The following is a 21,506-nucleotide window of genomic DNA, read 5'->3' as shown; positions in this document are numbered from 1 at the left end:
AATTAGCATCGTGCCCCAAGACTGTGAGACCAAAGCTCTCTCCTTCATGCTTCCTGGCCAGGAGGAATTTAGTTTTCTCCAACGAATACTTCCCGGCACTGCCACGCCCACCAATGGCCTAAAAGCAATGAGTCTACCTAACCATGGGCCAGCACTTGTAAAACCATGAGCATCGACCTCTTCTCTTGAAGTTAATGCCATCAGGTATTTTGTTAAAGTGAAGCCAAATCTACTTCCCTGGATGATAGAAAGATGCCAAGCCTGAAATGAGAATTTAACGAGTTAAAATGCAGTGGGCCTAGGAAAGAACTTGGGGTCTACAATAGAGACTATGAATGCTGGATTTTTTGTATTTGATTCTGTTGTACTTCACGAGAGATTAGAATTCTTGCTATAAATAATAGCTTTGGAATCAAAGCCTACAAAGATGTCCTATAGGGAACCACGGTTTCCCTTGTGCATGGAAAATCCCAAGTTGATATCTTTGGGTCGGTTTCCATTGCAATGGCTCTGTGCTTTGGGTTGATTTCCATTGCAAATGGTTCCATACTTCTTTGGGAGCCTCGATGGTGGTGATGTCATCTTCCCAGGAAGGTTTCAAAGGGAGAAAGAGGCAATGGGGGCATCTCTTGAGATATCACTACGTGTCTATCCACATAAAACCACACGAACTAAAGACCCTTTTGAGTCTGAACATCATGTTCCTGATAACTCCATCTGGAATGCCAGTGAGTCAACCCTGTCCCCATGTTACCTGACTGGGGAGGATCGGCGTTGTTAGTGGGTGGGCACTGTGTCAGAATCCAGAGATGTCTTCTTGTGCCTTGCTCAGCATCAGCTGCTGACACTGGCATTGTATCTATGGAGACCTCGTGGCCTAGATGTGGCCGGGGAGCTTGGTGATCTCCTGGGAATTTCCGCTCGCTGTTTCTCTCGGGCTTTTTATAGTTACATAAGGTTTAGATCTGCTAGCAAACACTTGTATAATGATGCCTCTGTTTATAGACTCAGGATAAATTGTCCTAATGGGAAATATCTGTCTCCAGGAGTGACTGGGATCAAGGCTCTTTATTTTGTGTCTGTGTGCAGTTCATCTGCTTTTCTGAAAATCATTTTGATGACTGCTTCATTCATGTGACTCGTCCCTTGCTGATAAACAGCACTCAATAAACCTCACAAAGCCTGTTTTGATCTAAAAGTAGAAGCCACTGGGAAATATGTGACCCAACCATGTTTGTTCCCATGGATGCTAAACCAAAAGACACCATTGGATTTGAAAACTCATAGAGGACATTGGATAAGAGACCCAGGAACTGACCAGAGCCTTGCCCACCAGCATCCTGGGAATTTCCTTCCAATTCACTTGTCTTAGGGTCTCACAACACAATAGAGTGGTACTTACTCAACTACTAAATGAATGAGCACCAGTGTTTAAAGATTATTTTATAGGATTTGCCTGTGCGTGTACCTGAGCATTCTGTGTGTGGTTCCTATGCAGGCCAGAAGAGGGCACCAGCTTCCCTGGAACTGGAGTTAACAGAGTTGTGAGCCACCATGTGGGTGCTGGGAACTGAACCCTGGTTCCCTGCAAGAGCATCAGGTTCTCTTAAACTGCTGAGTCAACTCTCCAGCTCCCAGCTTTTTGTCTTGTTCGTTTGGGTTCTTTCAGTTCTGTAAACTGAAGCATGGCACTGTCTCTGCTGTGGAATGGCTCCATCCATCCCTTTCTGGTTGTACTAGGAAAAGGTTTCCTTCTGTACACCTGGTCTGTACTTACCATGGGGCCCTTGTTTTTGTTTCCAGCATCTCTGCCCACTGACTGAGGATGAACACGTAATGACGGGAGGTAGTGGTGTGGGGAATGGAGCCCGCCCTTCTGAGTCAGACGAAATGAGTTTGAATTGGGACTCCAGCGTTTACTAGCTGTGTTACTTCACCTCTTTGTGACTCAGTTTCTTTGTGCTCCATAAAACCAGTAATTACTCCTCCTTCAGAGGTACTGCAACCTAAATGAGATATAGATAGAAGGCATAAAATAGAACGGGCACAGTAAGAGCTTAATAATTCACGACTATCATCAGCTGCTGGTTGAGGAAGCAATGCTTTTCTGCATGTTTAAACGGTTTACATAGCAGTGAATCCATGAAATATACTTACGCTCAACATACTTATGTTCAACATACTATGTTCGATAACCAAGGATGGATGCATTCTTAGAGGTACCCACCCAAACGCAAAGGTCCCTGTTGGGTAGATCATGGCATTTTCTCATGAGTTAATAATATTAGCCATGGAAGCCCAGGCCCTTTGCTGTCACATTCGATGGGATAACTGGGAAGCACTGCAGCTCTGGGACGGCATGGGGGCCCGTTCTTCAATGTGGCTTCTGCCTAAACCTGCAGGACTTGCTAAGAACGGCAGTGGGTAAGCGAAGATTACCAGTGATGTAATGTGAGGCTCTTCTTATGTTAAGCTGGTCTGTATTAGGATAAGCGAGCCTTCTTGATATCTAACCCACATTTTAACAGTGTATTTAGTCTCTTACCTCTCCTGTCCTCTGAGGAGATGAGGAACAGCTGGCCTGCATCCTCTTTATAGGAGAAGACTGTTAAGTTTGCCTGGGCCACTTTTTCCGCACAGACTAAACAACTCCAGGTCCTTTAACCTTGCCTCATGGGTTCTGTTTTTCTGTCTCCTTAATCATTTTGGTTCTCTTTTTGGAACTTTTCCAGCGTCTCCGCATCTACTTTTAAATAAAGGACCCCAGACCGAACACGTGCCCTGGTTAAGAGCGTGTCTGCTGTCAAACTCGTTATCACAGGATAACGTGAGCCATGGCACGCTTCACTTTTATGGTGGCTCTCTACCATTGCGAGCATCCTAGTAGCGTGTTCCTGGTTCCTGTCAATCCACCAGGAAGATTCTTAGTCAGTGCATGACCCGCTTTGATCGCTACCCTTTCAGCTTGCCTTGAATCGAGACACTAAGCGCATTTGCGTCTGTCCCCACTGATTATCACCCCCGAGGATACAATTCTGTAATCAGCCATCACGCTGAAACCCCCAAACTCCCAAACTGTCTTTAATGAGCCATTTCCTTAATGTGTTGAAGCTGCTTTGGGTTTTCTTAACATATCAGCGATTCCCTCTTGGATCCGCGCTATTCGTAGTCTCTGGGTGTCCGCAGAAAGATTTCCAGTATTATTGAAACCAGACCCGAGATAAAAATCATGGTGCACACTTGAAGTCTGTCTTTGTTTACTGAGCCATTGATCTCTTTTCCAGCCAGGAGTGGAGCCTGGGGAGGGAAAGACAGGCTAGTTCCTATCTTTCTGACAGTCTGATGAGAATGTCATATGTTTCCAAAGCTTTCCTGAAATTGAGACATTATGCAGATGTGGACAAATTGCTAATCCCCCCCCCATACACACCCTGAACTGATATTCACTGGGGAAGAGGGCTATTTGTTTGCATTATCCTTGAATCCGTAGACTACTTTAAACAGCACAAATTGACCTATCATAACTTCTGTACCGGGTTGAAGTCATGGAAAAGCTAGACGCTGACACACGGCACTCAACCAGAAAGACACCCCAAAGGGAAAAGACACTATTGGAATTCTGATCAGACGATTATTCAAGCTTAGCTCCATGAAACTTCTTAGATACTGAGGTGTCGTGTGAAGGGATGTTAGTGTACCCACCGGGATGTCCACCCGAGGCAGAAGAGCTGGAAAAGGGAAGGGAGGGGGCATTAACATCCGTGATACCCCAACTTCCTGAACTGTGGGTCATGGCCCAGTCATAACAGAATGTGGGGGCAGTGGGGAAAATGGAATAGCAAAAGGTTTCTAATGTTCATAGCCAAACAGAAATTCAGTATCAAATCTATTAAGAATCTGAAGTGGTGGCCTGTGTTGCATCTTGCAAATTTAGTGTTATCTTTGGTATTCTCCAACCCTACCACTGCCCCCACCCTACCATGTGTGTGCGCGTGTCTGGAGCTTGCCAAATGGGTATTTTTAGGGGTCTTTTACTGGGGCCTGTGCTTGCCTATCAGGCTATACTTGGGTGGTCATCAAACCCCAGGGCTCTTCCTGTGTCGGTCTCCAGCCCCACTTATGCCACTATGTCTGCTTGTAACAGCCCTGGCTGTCCTGGAACCACCACTGCCAGATACTCCTGCTTTTCTTACATAGGTGCTCGAGGTCAAACTCGGGGCCCCTTCCTGGGACAACAAGCACATTACAAACTGACGTATCTCCCCAGCCCCACATTCTAGTTCACACCATACAACGTGACAACGTGAGCACTTTGTGTGCGTGTGTCATTGTGCCACACAGCGACTCTGCCGAAACACCTCCACTGTTTGTTACGAACTATGGTTTTGACTGCACAAAGCTTCCTGCTTGTCTAGAAATGTAACAATTCAATTATAGAAAATAGGCAAGATTTTCCTATGTCATTTCTCAGAACATAAGTATCAAGCTAGTTTATCCAATAGATTGGATTCCATTAGAGTCTTTGGTTTTAAAACCTTCAGTTTACGTTGCTAAATTGAGCTTCATAAAAATCATTAAATGAATACTGACTTGGAACTAGGACAGAATTTCTAGCAACTTCTGAAATGGTCTTAAACATACTTCTGTAGTAGAAAATGACATTTTTTGGCTTTGAATTTTAGAGACCGGGTTCTCACTACATAGCTTTAGCTGGCTTGGAACTACTATGTAGACCAGGCTGGTCCCAAGCTCATAGAGTTCTGCCTGCCTCTGCTTCCCAAGTGCTGGGATTAAGGGCTTGCTCCACCTTGCCTGTCTTGATATTTATGTGAACAGCATTCTCAGCTGACAATTACAAAATATCAACCAACTCTGGAAAATACTGAGGGTACCCTATGTCCTGAAATACCAGATTTTCCACCCAAAATTTAGTTCTTTATGTAAAAAATAAACCGGCATCTTCCTATATCATACCGATTTGCTTTCATCTTTAATAAATGATAAAATGACATGTATGTGAAAGAAGTGATTTAAGTCAGCTTCTTTATGCTTTATTACCAGCGTGTGTTTGGTTGGTTTGTCTCATTTATACACTCACATATCCAAGGTTGCGTAACAGTTTCTCAGGCTGAAAGGAATTGCGAATGGAAAGAGTTCACAAAGTTTTGTTGCCTGGAAGCAAGACGCTTTTCTGTTAAGAGCAGAGATAAAGTAGCCTCTTCTGAAAGCACAGGTCTTTGAAGGAACTGGCCAGCAAAGCGAGCCTCCCGGACACACGCAATGTTCCTGGGCCCTCCACCAGGTGGTGTTGGCCACTGGGACTCCCATTTTGACTGTGAAACTGTCAAAGAAGGGTTGCCACAACCTGGCATTCCTGCCTTTTTTCCGGTTTTCCTTATACTGCTCTGAATGAAGCTGAAGCGACTGGGGGAGGGGTAATCCGAGGGCTGGTAATCCTGGCGATTATTTACCGTGTGGTCCTGGGCAGCTTCTGGGAGTGGGCAGATTTCCAGCCCTGGCTTGACATGGGTTGGCCTCTCCTAGGCTCTAATTACCCACCCCAGGGGCGGGAATGGTACTGGGAACTGCAGCCTTCTCCTGCTTCCTCCAATATAATTAATTGCATCGAATTCCAAAAGATTTGTCGGTTGCAAAGCTCATTTACTCTCAGGAGCTGCCGGATGTCTAGGCAGAGCCTGATAGCTTGAAGACACAGGATGAAGTGGAACTCTGCAAGATTTTGATACAAACCAAGGAGCTGGGAGGGTGTGTGCCTGTCTGCGCAAGTCCCAGGAGGGGAGGCATCGGGCTGCAGTGAGCTTGTTTGTGCCAACATTCCTTCAATTAACCTCAGGAGCTCTCTATATCCCTAGCTCAACTCTGCCTGGGAGCACCAAGTTGGAGCCCTCCAGAACCAGGTGAAATATGTTTTGTTTGAGCAGCAGTTCCTTAATGGTTTGAGGTTTGGCACAGCCGTGCTTTTACGTTTCAACAAGTGTTAGGAATGGAAACATCGCAGAAAATACAATTGGAGTTTTGAAAAGCAATGGAATGATGGGGCGGGGTCTCCCCTCAGCCTTCTCTCCTACTTAAAGAAAAGCAAACATTGTTTTCCTCAAGTCGTTCTTGCATTCTCATTAATTTAAGACAGGAAGCCTTCGGTGGGTGTGACATAAACAAGTTGGGCTCCTGGGTCGGGCTTCCTCGTCAGTTTGCAGCTGGAGAGATGGCTGCGCCGCCCAAGCCCTTTCGGGCCTCTCGGGGATGACTTGTTGACTGAGCCCCGCAGAAGGTGGGAGGGGCAGGCGAGCGGAGAAGGTATAAAGGAAATGCTTTAACCGTGCAGTCACTGGCGATTGTAATTCAGGGTTGGTGAATTTGGTTATTGCAGCAGAAGGAATCTTGATTTGGAGTCTCTGGAAAGTTCCCTGACATCCCGCCCGGTAGGATAGTTGTGATTTTAGTTGGGGGCTCTCTCGCCCCAACAAGAAGCCAGGTTTCTGCGGACGGTGAAGCGGAGTAGTTATGAAATGAATTATGTTTGGAGGTGCAGCTTCTTAGAGTGTAGAACTTCGGCCAGGGTGGGAGTACTGGGTGCCGGGAGAGTCAGGGAGCGTTTGTCCCAGTTCACAGCAGGAAGCTCCCGCACACGAGATGTAAACAAAAGTGTCTGAAAGAGAAACCCCCAAACTCCATGCAACCCTCGGGGCGGTTTCCTTTTCCCTGCAGAGGACCGGGTGAAGGGGAAAGGACTCTGGAATGCTGTGGAGTTTTGACAAGTGAGCAGTCGGGCTGGGATTGCATTACAGCCTTTTCATAACCCCCTCCACCCGCCGAGCAGGGAGGGGTCCTCCCGCACATCCGTAGCCCGCAGGGAGGAGCGTTGGCGACGTCCTGCAGGAGCTGAGGCTCGGGACCACGGGACAGCCTAAGGGATTTGGAGAGGGCAGCGTCCCCGCGAAGCCTTCCCCTCCCCGCGTCCCCGGCTGCCAGCAGGTGCTCCGGCTAATGACGGGTCTCTGGGGCTTGCTCGGCTCAGCCCCAGCGGATTACCCGGGGGCCAGCTGTCCTGCCCCCAAGGCTCCCGGAGTGGCTGAGGAAAGAGGTCTGAGAGAAAGCTTCCAGCAGTGACTTCAAAACTGGAGGTAAGAATCTAACGGGAAAACCCAGGCCTTGCGATGTGATCCACACTGAGGTTGCTTAGTGAGGTTGGATCCGCCAGTATGGGAATTTATCCACAGTCTCCCAGAATGAGCAGCTACCTGCCTAGCTTGTGACTTCCTACTGGGGGTTTGCTTCTCTGAGATGTTTTGTATTCACTGGGAGGAGCGATTTGGAACTGGTTTGTCAATAATGACGTAAGGAGGCAACGTGTGTGGTGTCAGTGTGGTGTGTGTTGCAGTTGAAGCCGTCTAGGTGTCAGTTCTACTGGCCTTGGACTTTCTCCTGGCCTTTGGTCAGCTCTACCTTTGGTAGAGCAAAGCCGTTCCCTCTCCCAGAGGGAACTGTGTGGATGTTTCCACACACAAGGCTGCCATCTCCTCTGGGGACAGATCTTTGCCCCAAATTACTAAACAGTGTGCTTGGACAATAACCCTGTTCACCGATGCACAAACTGTTGTGATTGAGCTACCCAGAAGTTAAAAGATTTTTTTTTGTTTTTGTTTTTAAAGGAAGGATGCTTGGGAAGAGGATAGGTTTTTATTGCTGCTGTTTTGGGTGTTTGTCTGGCTTTATTGAGACAGGGCCTCCCTCTGTATGTGAGCCCAGGCTGGCCCCAGACTTGTGGCGATCCCCCTACCTAAGGCTGCAGTGCTAGATTATAATATAGTTGTGAACTATCTCTGGCGGAAGATGGTGTTTTGGATCACATTGTCCTGCTGTAGTGTGCAGTTGAGAAGTACTAAGAGAAGTGACTTCAAGTGGTAAGAGTAAAGGGGAGGAAGCTGTCATCTTCAGAGAAAAGCTTTTTTTTTTTTAAGGTTTATTTGTGTATATGAGCACTACCAGAAGAGGAAATCAGATCCCATCACAGATGGTTGTGAGCCACACATGTGGTAGCTGGGAATTGAACTCGGGACCTCTGATCTTTAACCACTGAGCCATCTCTCCAGCCCCAGAGAGAATGTGTTCCTAAGAATACAAAGTGTTTTTCTTTGCACAAAATGGGTGGAGTTGAATATGACAGGGTGCATAATTTATAAAACACAGCACTGTAACTGTTATAAATCCCAAACTCACATTATAGGTGAAGTAAAAAGTTACGATTCAAGATTCTCAAACCGCCAGTCATTACCTACACTGGCTCTAGGAATGGCTCTGGTACCCTGGGGTGACATTCGGAGCTTTGTGAATGGAGGCTCTGTTGGATTGGATAGAAAAGAATTAGCCAGGCAGTGGTGATGCGTGCCTTCAATCCACCTGTGGGAGGGAGATCTCTGAGTTCGAGGCCAGCCAGATCTACAGAGCAAGTTCCAGGACAACCAGGGCTACACAGAGAAACCCTGTCTCATGCCCACCCATCCCCCAAAGTTCCTAGATGGACCCCAGCCAGAATGAAATGGGATATTGGGAGGAAAGTGTTGGGGGAAACCAATATGGACTCGGTTCCTAAGGTTTGCCCCAATCTCTGAGCCTGCTCTGCTAGGTTTAACTGTAGCTGTTGGAAGTCCACTTAGACAGCCCTGCCCCTTGTCCAAAGTGGAAGGAAGCTAGTATAGGAGAGGCAGCCACACCATAAACTACCCAGCATCCTATCACACATGGTAGATTCCCCTCAGCCTCTGTTGCTGCTAATGTCTGGATGCTCCCAGGTCCCTCACCCTGCAGAGTTGGGTTCTCCTTCCTCCCTGTCTCCCTGGACATGCTGTTCAGTCCTGCCTTCAGTGGGATACCATTTCTCCAGAGCTTTGTCCTGGCAAATATGACCTGCCTTCTTCAGTGTGTGCTCAAGGGAGTTGGTTGGACTCTTGCCAATTCTTGTGTGACTTCTGATTCTTATTCCAGCATCCAGCTGGAAGCCCAAGCTATCCTTTATCAAAGTACCCTCACCAGTAATTTTTAAGTCACTGATTGATGATTGATTGATACTGTGCATCAGTGTGTCGCCTTGGCTGGCTTCAAGCTGGCTGTATAGACCAGACTGGCTCCTGCCTCCCAAGTGCTGGAATTAACAGTATGCACCCACCACACTCAGTCCCAGAATCACTTATTACTGGGACAGCCATCATTCCCCTACCCCTCTCCAGCCCCAATTCCTGTGCCCCAAGGACAGCTACTTTCAACATAGCCTACCCATCTTAAGTGTTGGGAGCATCCTGCCTGCTCTGTGGCTCATCTTTTCTTGCACAGCCTGTCCTCTTCCAACTGCACCCAGAGTTTGCCACCCTTGAGCAAAACCGTGTGCCTTAGCAGTGAGACTCACTTGCCAGTGGGCACAATGAACTAAAAGAGTACAGGAGTGTTTTAAGTTAAGGGGAAGGAACTAAGCCATCACAGTGTGCCCGTGTGTCACCGAATTGGGGCTGCTTTGCGCCTTTTTTCTCATGGGCATCCTTACCATCTGAACCCAACCCCCCAGCCTTGCCGTGTATGTTCTGTTTCATAAGTGCCCAAGAAGACATATGAAGTCAGTGTTTTGAGAGCCTCCAGCGCTGACTGTCGGGTTGAGCTAGGTTTGAACTCCACAGTGGAAATAAATCCCTTTCCCTTTGGATCAGGAAAGTGTTGCTCGTCCTAGACTTTTGGCTCTGAACAGTTTTTTTTTTTCTAGAGTTTTTGTTTTGTTTTGGCTTTTGGTTTTTTTTGGTTGTTGTTGTTGTTTTTTTTTAATAAGAGTTCTCTTTCTCTGTTCTAAAGCACCATTAATTTAGAGGAAGATTTTATGGACTGGATTATTAAACTCTTTTCATTCTATTGTATTTCCTGCTTCCTTTTTTAAAAGTTCTGCTTCCTGGGAAATTTCCTCATTTTATCCTCCAGACCATATATCCCATTTTTACGTCAGCCCTCAAATCTCTAAATCCCAAGAGCTGCTTAGGATTCCAAGCTGTCTTAGAATAACCTCCTGCTATTGTCTCAGGGATGAAAAGACTCTCCACTCCACCATCCTCAGGACAGCGTCTTTGAAGACCTTCTCTCCTCCCTGCATTGTTCCTGTTTCCTCTCATTTCCCCTTAGCTGTTTGTTTTGGTTTTTAATCTCTTCCATGGTAAAGGCGTTCCTAACGTGTTTGATGATCCTTGACCCATCTCTGAAATGCTAATTGGAAAGTCTGAACCGCTGGGGTTGATTCCGAGGAACATTTTCTTTTTATTGAGGGGACCCAGGGCAGTGTCTCCAAACACACCAATGCCTGGCACAAGTACACTCTCCGTATGTGTTTGCACAGTAACTGAACGGCGTAGGAGCTTGCCGAGGCCAGGAGCCAGTAATTGTTAAGCTCTTCAAGTGACTTGAAAGCGCATCTCAAGGCCTCCACTGAAGACTCGCTGGCTGGTGGTGTCAATGGAGAACTCTGTCCAACAGACGCACTTCCCTTAGGCAACTGCCTAGGTGGAGAGATGTCTCTGTGAGAGGGGGACTCTCTGGCAGTGGCATTCTGAAGGGAATAAAGAGCTATAGCATTTGCTCCGGAGACCTTCTCTTCTCCCATTTACTGGTGCCCCCTCACCCACCAGCTTCAATAGGGCGATTCCATGTCTGGTTCCATATCTAGAGTTGCTCTGATGCAGCTGAGAAAAGAGAAGAGTGAAGGCGGGGATCCCGTGGCTTCATATACTGACCCTTGGCCAGCCTACCTACATTTGGGGGCACCCCTGTCTGGTTGGTACTCCTACTTCGTAGGGGTCCCTGGGGATGCTGGGGATGAAGGCCAGTAAGTAGCCTTCCAGGCTTTTCCCCAAGGCTGTGCTAAGATCAGCTTGTTCTCATTGGAAGTCAGGTACTGGCAGTTTGTTACTGCTAGTTTATGTGCCTGTCCCCTTCCCAAACCTGCTGCAGACACTCCCCCCCCCCCCCCCCCCCCCCCCCCCCCCCGTTTGCTTTAGCCTAGCTTAACTTGCAAGCTTTTAAACATCCAGCCATCAGTGTGTAGTCCCTGCCTGATGTTCCCAGCTTCGCCCTGAGATTTTCTTCAGTTCCTTCTCCTGTGTTTATGCCCCACCCCTACAGGTACCAGCTGGAGTAGACTCACAGTTGTACCTGTACATTGTACCTGAAGGGGCCCTAGGCTCTGCTGAATGGGTTGGTTATTGGCTAAGTGGTTTGGAACTGAATGTCGGTTACTGGCTGGAGCGTGGGGCAAAGGGTATTTTCTGAGTATTTGATGCTCTGGCTTACAAGGTTCCGTGTTCATGATTTCTGTGAAGCACGTTCCTGTGCCTTTGTATCTCCAGTCCTCTCCCGGTCTCCTAATGAGTGGTGGGAAAATCGTGCGGACTTAGAAATGCTGTTCTCTCAGATGCTCTCAACCTGTCCCGTCAGGGCTCTTTCATCCACAACCCAGAGTGGGATAGAGAAAAGGACTCGCTTGGGCGATGAGGTGTGAAAACAGATCTGTGTGGAGTTTGTTCATTTCTTACAGAAAGATACAAAATAGCAGTCTTTTGTTGTCTTCCACATCTAGCTGTCTGCAACCCCTGGCCTTGAGCCTCCAACCTGAGGGGAACGTAATGAAGAAAGCCGTTACAGAGAGCTGGAAAAGTTGGCTGGAACCCGGCCTTCTCCTCACCCCCTTAAGCCATTTTGAGTCAAGGTTTCGTAGCATTTGTCACCAAAGTGATACAGGTGTGGAGATTTATTCATAAATCACCTTATCTCTGAAAGGAGTTAGGGAAACCACAGGCTCAGATGGGAGCAGCCCACTTCCTCATTTTATTCTGCTACTGATACCAAGTTGGGTTCCTCTCAACTCAGCCACTTTTGCCAACAGATAAGAATAACCTAATTCTTTTCCCACTCCAAAGGTAACAGTAACAATTGAGACACTTGGGGAGTAGGGAGAGGGTTTATTGTTGTTGTTGGCTTTGCAGATTGCAATAAAACCTAGTAAAGATTCATTTGAATGAGGAAACCTAGAACAGTCTAACTCAAAAGCCAAGGGCCAATTTTAACCTACCCCTGGTTTCACACCACAGGATTTCCTTTGTCTTCTGGACTTGTTATTTGCTTTGCAGACTTGGGGGTGTTTAAAGATGATATAAACTCTGGAAGGGCTTGGCAGTGTAGGAAGAATACAACGGAGGAGAAAACAGACCACCATTCTGTGTTTTCTGGTTTGACTCAAGTGGCAGGGACGCTCTCTATTTTTATGAATGAAGAGCTTGTCTGAGCAATTCCATTCCTGCTCAGAAACCCAGCCAGAAGGGCAGCCCCTTCATTGCAGAAGTCTCTGTACCACCGCTGTCCTGGTTATACCCGTGTGCCTTGTTAAAGCAGGACTATAAGGAAGAAGAGTGCTTCCCACTGTGATAATAGTGAAGATTTTCTGAATGCTTAGTCCCTGCCAAGGCACCTGTATGGGCTTACCTCCTCTACACGAGGATCTTAATGTTTCTTAATTTATTAATGTGTGTATGTTGGGGGATGGGAGGTGCACACATGCCACAGCACACATGTGAAGTCAGAGGACAACTTTTGGCACATGCCACAATGCACACGTGAGGTCAGAGGACAACGTTTCGGGGTGAGTTCTCTCCCACCTTGTTTCTGGCCTCCCATTTTACTGCAGGAGCCAACGTTAGGGTTACAGATGTAGGCTGTCAAATCTGGCTTTTTAAAGTAGGCTTTAGGATGGAACTCAAATTTTAGCCACACAGCCCTTTTGCCAGCCCTACGTAATGATCTTATGAAGATATTCTTTATCCCCATTGCCCAAGGAGCCATGCTATTTAAAGAAATGGTTCAAGGCGGTCAGTGCTTCAATGATGGTGCCGAGATCCCGTTGTCGGCTTCATTCAGAGCCCACTCCATGCAGAGCTTTCCACTGTGGAATTCATTGTATCTTAAACACCCTTATACAGTCTGTGGTGTTCAGAGGGAATTCAGACACTGTTGTGAATGAATAAACACAAGGATTTTTTTAATACTATAAACTCATTGATGTTTTAACGGCAGCATATTTTCTTCATAGAATCAAAGACCTTAATTTATCTAGCTCTTCCTAGAGAATTGTGCAGAACCGTAGTATGGGTTACAAAATCTGAGATCTCTTGAGAGGTGACCATGCAACATTTAGTTGTTTTTGTTTCTTGAGATAGGGTCTCTTAGCTGGGTGGCTTCCAACTCCTGACCCTCCTGGCCTTCAACAGCCAAGTCCTGGAATTACAAGCATGTATCCTCCTTTTCATCCTTCTGACTTCTCTCTGCCTCCCCACACACTACGCTTAGGAGATGACTTCTCCTTCCTCCAAGTTCCAGATTCCCATTGCTCGCACTAGAACCCTGCATAAAAGCGCATGGCATCTGGGAAACACAAATATTTTTGTGACTGTTTCCAGGGGCCCCTGTTGAAAGTTAAGCATGAGTTGGCAGAGAGTTGCTGTTTGGGATATTGATCCCTGAAATGCGTCCTGCCAAGAGCCATTTTCCAGGTATTTTTCTCATAACACGTCTTATTGCACTTTTCAATTTAGAGATAATATATCAAACTCATTCATTATTTGCAACTTTTGGCTGACCTCTGAGATTCTTTTCTTAATTGCTAGCCGATAGAAAATACAAGTGGAAAAAACGCATTACTGTGCAAACTTTGAAGTTTGATATCTTTGGAATTGGGCTCATAGGGATAGAAGGTAAAGAAAAATGAGATGATTTTGCCTGGGTGGGTGTCTTGACAGTTTCACTTTTTTGGTCATTTATAAACACTTTTTTGGTATTTTATAAACAAATACACTATGCCTTAGACTATTAAAAAGTGTTCCAAATTACTTCAAGTTCTTGTTTTTAGCAAACTCAGTACATCTGTGATGTAGCAGAAGTTCTTGATACTTCCATTAGGTTCATCATATGGTTATTCCTTTCACACAATGCATAATATTTGAAAAAGCAAAAACATGTCTATCTTGGGCTAGAGATATGGCTCTATGGGTAAGAGCACTTGCTCTGGAGCATGAGGACCTGAGTTCAAATCCCCAGCACTCACATAAAAATCTGAGCACAACTGTGAACTTGTAACCCCAGCACTGCTGAAACTCAGTTTCAAGTTTAGCGAGAGACTCTCAAGGCAGTAAAGGAGAGACCAATAACAGAAACAAGCCAACATCCTGTTCCTGTCTCCGCATGTGTGTGCATGGATGCAAGTACTTGCACACTCATGTATATGCCACACACAAACACATAGAGAAACAGAGAAACATGTACTAAATATATCTGCATATTCATGATGCATATGGCAGACATGTGTGGCTTTCTTGTCCCTCTCGTGGCCCCAAATTCATTTTCTGGCTTCCTCTGTACCAGGAGAATCATGTTTCTGATCTATAACATTGGGTTCCCTTGCCTTTTGCTTCTGGCTGGATCCAGCCAATCAATAGGACTCCAACTGGCAGATGGGAAGCAAGATTAGAGAGGGTTGAAGTGTTTGTTTCTCACTCATGGTCTTCCCAAACTTGCTGAGGTTCTGACAACAGTCAGTTTCATCCAAGCTCTTGACCGGCAGTTTGCTCATGGCTCCAGCTCCCATCTAGTTTTGTAATGCGGATCCCTTCTCCCCTTTGCCTTTCAGTTGCGAAGACGCCAACCTCTGGGTGCTGTGCCTCGCCTGGCCCTTCTGTAAACTATCCCCGTAGGAAACTCTTTGAACTCAACCCTCCAGTGTGTTTCTGATTCCTGGACATTGACCAATACATTTCTCTTCCTGATGTAATTTTTTCTTTTTTTAAAAAAAGATTTATCTATTATGTATACAACTTTCTGCCTCCTTGTATACCCTCATGCCATAGGAGGGCACCAGATCTCATTACAGATGGTTTGGAGCCACCATGTGGTTGCTGGGAATTGAACTCGGGACCTCTGGAAGAGCAGACAGTGCTCTTAACCACTGAGCCATCTCTTCAGCCCCTATCTTTCCTTTTTTTAAGACAGGGTCTTACTATGTAGCCTTGTCTGGCCTGGAACTCACTATAAGACTATCCTGGTCTTAAATTCACAGAGACCACCTGGCTCTCCCTCCCAGGTGCTAAGATTAAAGGCACATGCCACCGTGTTGGGCCCTACTAATCTTTTTTTTATTGGTTTTATTGAGCTATACATTTTTCTCTGCTCCCCTCCCTTCCTCTCTCCTTCCATTCAACCTTCTCTCAAGGTCCCAATTCATTCAGGAGATCTTGTCTTTTTCTACTTCCCATGTAGATTAGATCCATGTATTTCTTAGGGTCCTCATTGTCTAGGTTCTCTAGGATTGTGAAATGTAGGCTGGTTTTCTGTGCTTTATGTTTGAAAACTACTTATAAGTGAGAACGTATGATGATTGTCTTTCTGGGTCTGGATTACCTCACTCAATATGATGCTTTCTAGATCTACCCATTTGTGTGCAAATTTCAAAACGTCATTATTTTCTGCTGTGTAGCACTCCATTGTGTAAATGTACCTTTTTTTTTTATCCATTCTTTGGTTGAGGGGCATTTAGGTTGTTTCCAGGTTCTGGCTATGACAAACAATGCTGCTATGAACATAGTTGAGCACATGTCCTTGTGCTCAATGAATGAGCATCAAAACAACTCTGAGATTCCATCTTACACCTGTAAGAATGGCCAAGATCAAAAACACTGACAGCTTATGCTGGAGAGGATGTGGGGTAAAGAGAACACTCCTGCATTGCTGGTGGGAGTGCAAGCTGGTACAGCCCCTTTAAATATCAGTATGGTGATTTCTCAAAAATTTAGAAAATAACCTTCCTCAAGACCCAGCAATACCCCTTTTGAGTCTATATCCAAAGGGCCCTACTAGTCTTAATTATCAAATCTGGCTCTAAGATACCAAACTCATTGGCTTGACCACATCTGAATGGAACTGTCTCTTTTCTGAGTTGTTTCTCATAATCTTATTTCTGTTGTTCTTCTCTATTAGATTTCAAGCCCCAGGTTGGGTGGGGGTAAAGAGAATTATATAGAGAAGTGTATCTAATAATGATGTTTGGCATCCAGAAGTCATAACAATTTATAACTCCTGAGGTCAAATAATGTACAGAGAGAAGTGCAGGATTTGTGGATATCATGTGTCTGTGAGTGTTAATGGATTTCATAACCTGTCTGTATGTATTGGTTCACTGTGCAGTCAGTAATGGCCTGGGAGATGTTGGTAATGCATTGTGTGAGGTGCATAGGCTCGTGTCCTCCAGAACCAGGGCTCTCATGAAGGACTGGAATACTAGAATATTGAAGTAGAAGGGATTCCCACAGCATGTCTAATCCAGTTTCCTTCTGAGGTGAAGTTCAGGTTGAGAAGCTCAGAGCTTTTGTCTGAAGCAGGTTTAGTAGGTGGCAGGGAGAACCGCCAGACTGGGTATCCCAACTGTCCTGCCAGGGTCTTTTCCCATCTTGCTCTGGTCACACCTCCCAGTCATCTATGTGTTTCTACTGCAGCGGCTGACCTGCACCAGGTGTCCTTAAAGAAGCCCTGCTTGCAGCCCCTTATTGCTTCCCTCTGTGCGGCAAATGCAAACCAGGCAGTCATGCTCTGAGCTCATAAAAGAGCCTAATGGGATACAGACAGTGGATTCCAACGCAAGCTCCAGCCTTAGTGCCATATGCTCACTGCTGGGAGCCTACTCAAACTGATCCGTAGCAACTCTTGGACTTAACTCCCCACCAACTTTCAACTTGGAGCAGCGTTTTATGTGGGTGTACGAGGTGCTGGGGTTGGATTGGGTGAGTTAGAGGCTGTGCTAAGGAGAGCCAGATTCCTGCACTCTGCTGCAGGAGATGCGGTCTCAATCAGCTAGGTCACAGCTGCTGGCTGAGGCTACCCCTGGAGGGCATTTGCACACGCGTAAGTGCATGCACGTGCGCATGCACACTCACACATACACATGCAGATCTGTGAAGGAACAATTGGCTTTTATGGGTACAGAAGCCATAAGGAATCTTAGTCTCTCTAAACCAGAACCCTTTACTGTGAAATTCATTGTCTCAATTAGTTTCAGGTAAACAAGAAAAAGCTTTTCCTAAAAAAACAGAAAGCCAACTAGGTAGGCCACTGTAGGAAAGCTCATGTCTGCACAGATAAGATGACACCTCGGCTCTGCATGCTGCCCTTGCCTCTGTGGAAGTCAACCGCAGGCCTGATGCAGCCTTGCCCCACATCTGTGAATCCTGAGTCTGAGAAGATGAGAAGGAAGGAAGTCTAAGGATCTCATGTGTTTGCTTAGCTTGGTATCACCTTTGTAGATCTAGACCACAGGCTTGGAGGAACTGTCTATACATTTAGAGCAGTAGTATAAGGTGGGGGTGATACACTGTATCCACATACAGTTAAACAGGCAACATAAGGTGATACATTGTATCCACATTCAGTTAAACAGGCAACATAAGGTGATACATTGTATCCACATTCAGTTACACAGGTAGTAAAAGGCAGGATGATACATTGTATCCACATTCAGTTACACAGGTGTTAAAAGGCAGGATAATACAATGTATCCACATACAGTTACACAGGTAGTATGAGGTTCGATGATACACTGTATCCACACAGTTGTACAGGCACCCTCAGGTGGGATGATACACTGTATTCATGAGTCTCTGTAAGATGTGTGAGTCTCAGAAGTCTTGTGTTCCTAAGCTAGCTGTGCTGGCAGACATTACAGAAGATTGTGTAGCATTTCTGTCTTGGTTTTCTCAGCTACAGAGCAGAGATGAGGTTGGCCACACCCTTATGAGTCGGTGTAAGAACTGAATAGGGTACAGCATGTGAACTCTTCAGTACTGTGCTGTGCTTGTGGCTTTCTGAAAGTGTGATTCCTGAGTCCCTTGCGCTGGGGCTTCATGCTTCTTTTTCTGCATTCTTTGTCACTTTAGGGCCAACTATTAAAAGGACCCCAAATCAGTGTCATTCATAAAATGCTCTTGGGATCAAGATAAGCATTCTTAGTGGAGAGAAACACAAAGAAAATGAAGCAAGTTTCTAGCCTTTTAAAAAATCCTCTTTAAGGGCTGGAGAGATGGCTCAGTGGTTAAGAGCATTGCCTGCTCTTCCAAAGGTCCTGAGTTCAATTCCCAGCAACCACATGATGGCTCACAATCATCTGTAATGAGGTCTGGTGCCCTCTTCTAACCTGCAGGCATACATGCAGACAGAATGTTGTATACATAATATTTTTAAAAATCCTCTTTAAAACATTACTATTATTATATGTATGAGCATTTTGCCTGCTTGTATCTGTGTGTGCCACACATGTGCCTGGTTGTTAGCTGCTTTTTCTTCTTTGCTCTTAGTTTTTCTGTCCCCCAGCTCCCAGATAAATCACATGCAGAGTCTCGCCCCTCCTTATAATCTTGGCGTCTCAGCTCGCCTGCTTTCTTGCCAGCTTGTCTTTACTTAAATTACCCTGACTACCTTTTGCTTTGGGTTTTTCCCTTTTTTTGCTTCCATTTGTCTTATATTCATTCTTACTCTGTGGCTGGCAGGGCGGCTGACGCCTCACATCCTCCTCTCATTGCTCTCTTGCTCCTGTTTTCTTTTCCGGATTTCTCCTCCTAGTTATACTCTCTCCCAGCCAGTCCTGCCTGTCCTTTCTCCTGCCTCACTATCAGCCGTTCAGCTCTTTATAGACTGTTAGAGACAGGCAAAGAATAACAGTTTGACAGAGTCAAACAAATGCAGCATAGACAAAACACCACATCTCGACATCATTAAACAAATGTTCCAGAACATAAACAAATGTAACATACCTTAATAAAACAATATTCTACAATACCTAGCGACACTGGAGGTCAGAAGAAGGTATTGGATCTCCTGGAACTGGTGTTACCAATGGTTGTGAGCCACAGTATGGACTCTGGGAACTGAACCTGGGTCTTCTGCAAGAGCATCAAGTGCTCTTAACTGCTGAGCCGTGTCTTCAGACCCAAATTTTCTATTTTATGCTATAATTATCAAACTTCAAAACATATATACTGTTTTATTTTTGTATTTATTGTAGCTTTACGGACTTTCCGCAGGGACCACCGTACAAGCCAGAACAGCAGTTACCTTCCAGCCATGGTCCTCAGTTCTTAGCACTTGGGGCTCCTCTGCTTCCTGACTCACAGGAGTATTTTTCATCATCTGTCTCTTCCTCATCTCCTCCTGTCCTCATCCCTCCCCACGGGAAATCATCGACCGCTCTGAGCAGCATGTACAACTCGGAGTCTTCCCACTGTGTCATTCCCCTTCAGTTGGTGACCCAGTCATGGCTCCTGGTGACGCTCCTGATATTAGGCTCTTCTTTTGAACATTCTAGAAAAATCTCCCAATTTCTTACATTGTGGCCCTTTCTGGCTCGTATTTATATTGGCAGTGCCGATAGCAGTGCTGGAACTGATCTCAGATACTGACTCCAAGTTCCAAATTCTGTTTTCTGGGGTACCTAAGGGTGGAGTTGGGTGAGTGAGTCTAGCCCCTTCAGAAAGCAGTGATGGCATGGGTAGGACTCATGCCAACACTGGTTTCCCAGAGGCCACTCTCAGCAAATACTCTGCAACTGTCAACAACCTCACGCTACTCTGCGTAGGTTATTTTTAACCAGGAAGAGGAGAGAAAGCTGGTGGCTCTCGGCGTGGCTTTGTCTGGTGAGAGGTCTACCTTTTGGTCTTCAGCACCCAATATTTTAGATTCCTCTAGAGTTCCATAGAACTACCCTGAGAAAGCCCACTACAATCCTGTGCCATGTCACCATGGCTGCCTGCTAAGGAAAAATGACAGGTGATGGGAGCTGTGTGAGATGAAGTTGAGCCATTTACCACACATGCTTAGACATAGTGGCCTTGCCCCATGAGAAGGTTACCATGGGGGAAAGAGAGCACTACCTCACGTTAAAGTCTGAACAAATCACCCCCCTCCTGCGAGAAGAGCTTACGCTTAAATTTATTTTGAACATCAAAGTATTGTTTAGGGAACACACTTTAGTCTGAAGTGACCTTGGTCATTACTGTGTTAGATGCTAAAGGAGGTCGATTGAGGTAATAGTATTTTTAAAGTGTTGGGGGGTGTGGTTTTAAAAAAAAGAATCTAGGAATATTCCAGGGCCTCTGATCTCATAGTAACAAGTGTTGGATTTCTTTGTAAACAAGACTTTTAAAGATCATTTTTAAATGGAGCAAGTTAAGAATCTTATTTAAGTAGCTTCTTATTTAAGTAGCTTAGATCAAAGTGAAGAGGGTGTGTCTCGGGAAGCTCAGAATGAAACTCTCTTCACAGGCATAGGTGTGAAAATGCAGCGGTACTAAATAAAGCCCTATGGCGTGAGAACCAGAGGTCCGGGACACCAGTATAGCCATTGGCATTAATTTATATGTTGACATCTTTGTGCATGCACTTTATATGCATGTAATTTTCTGTATTACTATGCAGAGATGTGACTGTAAATCTAATATAATAGAATATTTATACGCAGTGATAGATTCTTTCATCTGCCTCATTTATCTTCAATCTACTTATCCCCAAATTTCTGTGGCTATCTTTTGAATGGGACAATAGAAGATCATTTATATTTGGAGTCACCTTCTGATCCAGTGGAGATGTCAAGAAACATTTTTATGATGTATTACCACTTTGGATCATTGCTTCAGTAATTTCGTTCATTTCTCATTTGAACTTTCATGGTTTGCAAGAATCGAAGCAAAATACAGTGGACAGAAAAGTAGCAAATTAAACTAACCCAGATACATCGTCTCTAAAATTGGTGAGGGACTCTGCACCAGGAAGGGAGGAGATTGATATCTGAGGTCACCTTGCATCTAGGTATGGGCAGTGTTTGGAGATGTATTGAATGTTTCCGTTACTGTTGTATGTGGTCAGCCCAGATCAGAGGCTGCTGGTCCCAGCATGGGCAAAGCAATGCCACGGGCATGCAGAAATCCCCTACAGAGAAGACTCGGTCTCATGCTGCCCACCTATGCTTTCGGTGCAGCAAGCAGGAGAATTTCCCCGAGGAAACATTCCAGTTTTAGGACAGAACACACTCCATTCGGGGCTTGTTTCTCTCCCACATGGGAGTGTGGGCATCTGTCCTCTCAACAGGGCATTTTGTCAGAGAGAGTCTTCATGGTCAGGCAAGGAGATTTCAACTACAGTGAAAAAGTCCAGAAAGGAGCCACCTCGTTGAAGAATTTTATCTTCTCACGAAATATATTTTCCCATAGATAAACTCAAGATGTTTTAAATCCCAACATGTCAGTCAACTATCTTATCATGGACTCTTCCTTCCCCAAGGCAGCTTTCCTGTAGCAGTGTTACAAAATTTGGGGCTGTTTTAACTAAACAGAGTATGGCTGCCTCAAAGCTTATGATATTGGTCTATAGGTCAG

The 21,506-nt window shown here is 45.5% G+C and overlaps 1 protein-coding gene across 3 annotated transcripts in view; it reads left to right on the top strand.

The window, feature by feature from the left end:
• The window catches only part of Pdzd2 (PDZ domain containing 2), a 336,232-nt gene that overhangs the window by 156,230 nt on the left and 158,496 nt on the right, over positions 1-21,506 (top strand). The window contains exon 1 of one of the 3 annotated variants that reach the window (XM_050139077.1): positions 6,353-7,145. The exons of the other annotated variants lie outside the window; for them this stretch is intronic. The gene's annotated coding sequence lies outside the window, so the exon portion shown is untranslated. Of the gene's footprint in view, positions 1-6,352; positions 7,146-21,506 lie in introns of those variants that run through there. 3 annotated transcript variants of the gene reach the window in all.

Source organism: Alexandromys fortis, unplaced genomic scaffold (assembly GCF_014885135.2).
Source record: "Alexandromys fortis isolate MF-2015 unplaced genomic scaffold, M_Fortis_MF-2015_v1.1 scaffold_37, whole genome shotgun sequence".
In the NCBI taxonomy this organism is placed as follows: domain Eukaryota; kingdom Metazoa; phylum Chordata; class Mammalia; order Rodentia; family Cricetidae; genus Alexandromys; species Alexandromys fortis.
This window is presented reverse-complemented; position numbering and strand designations above follow the sequence as displayed.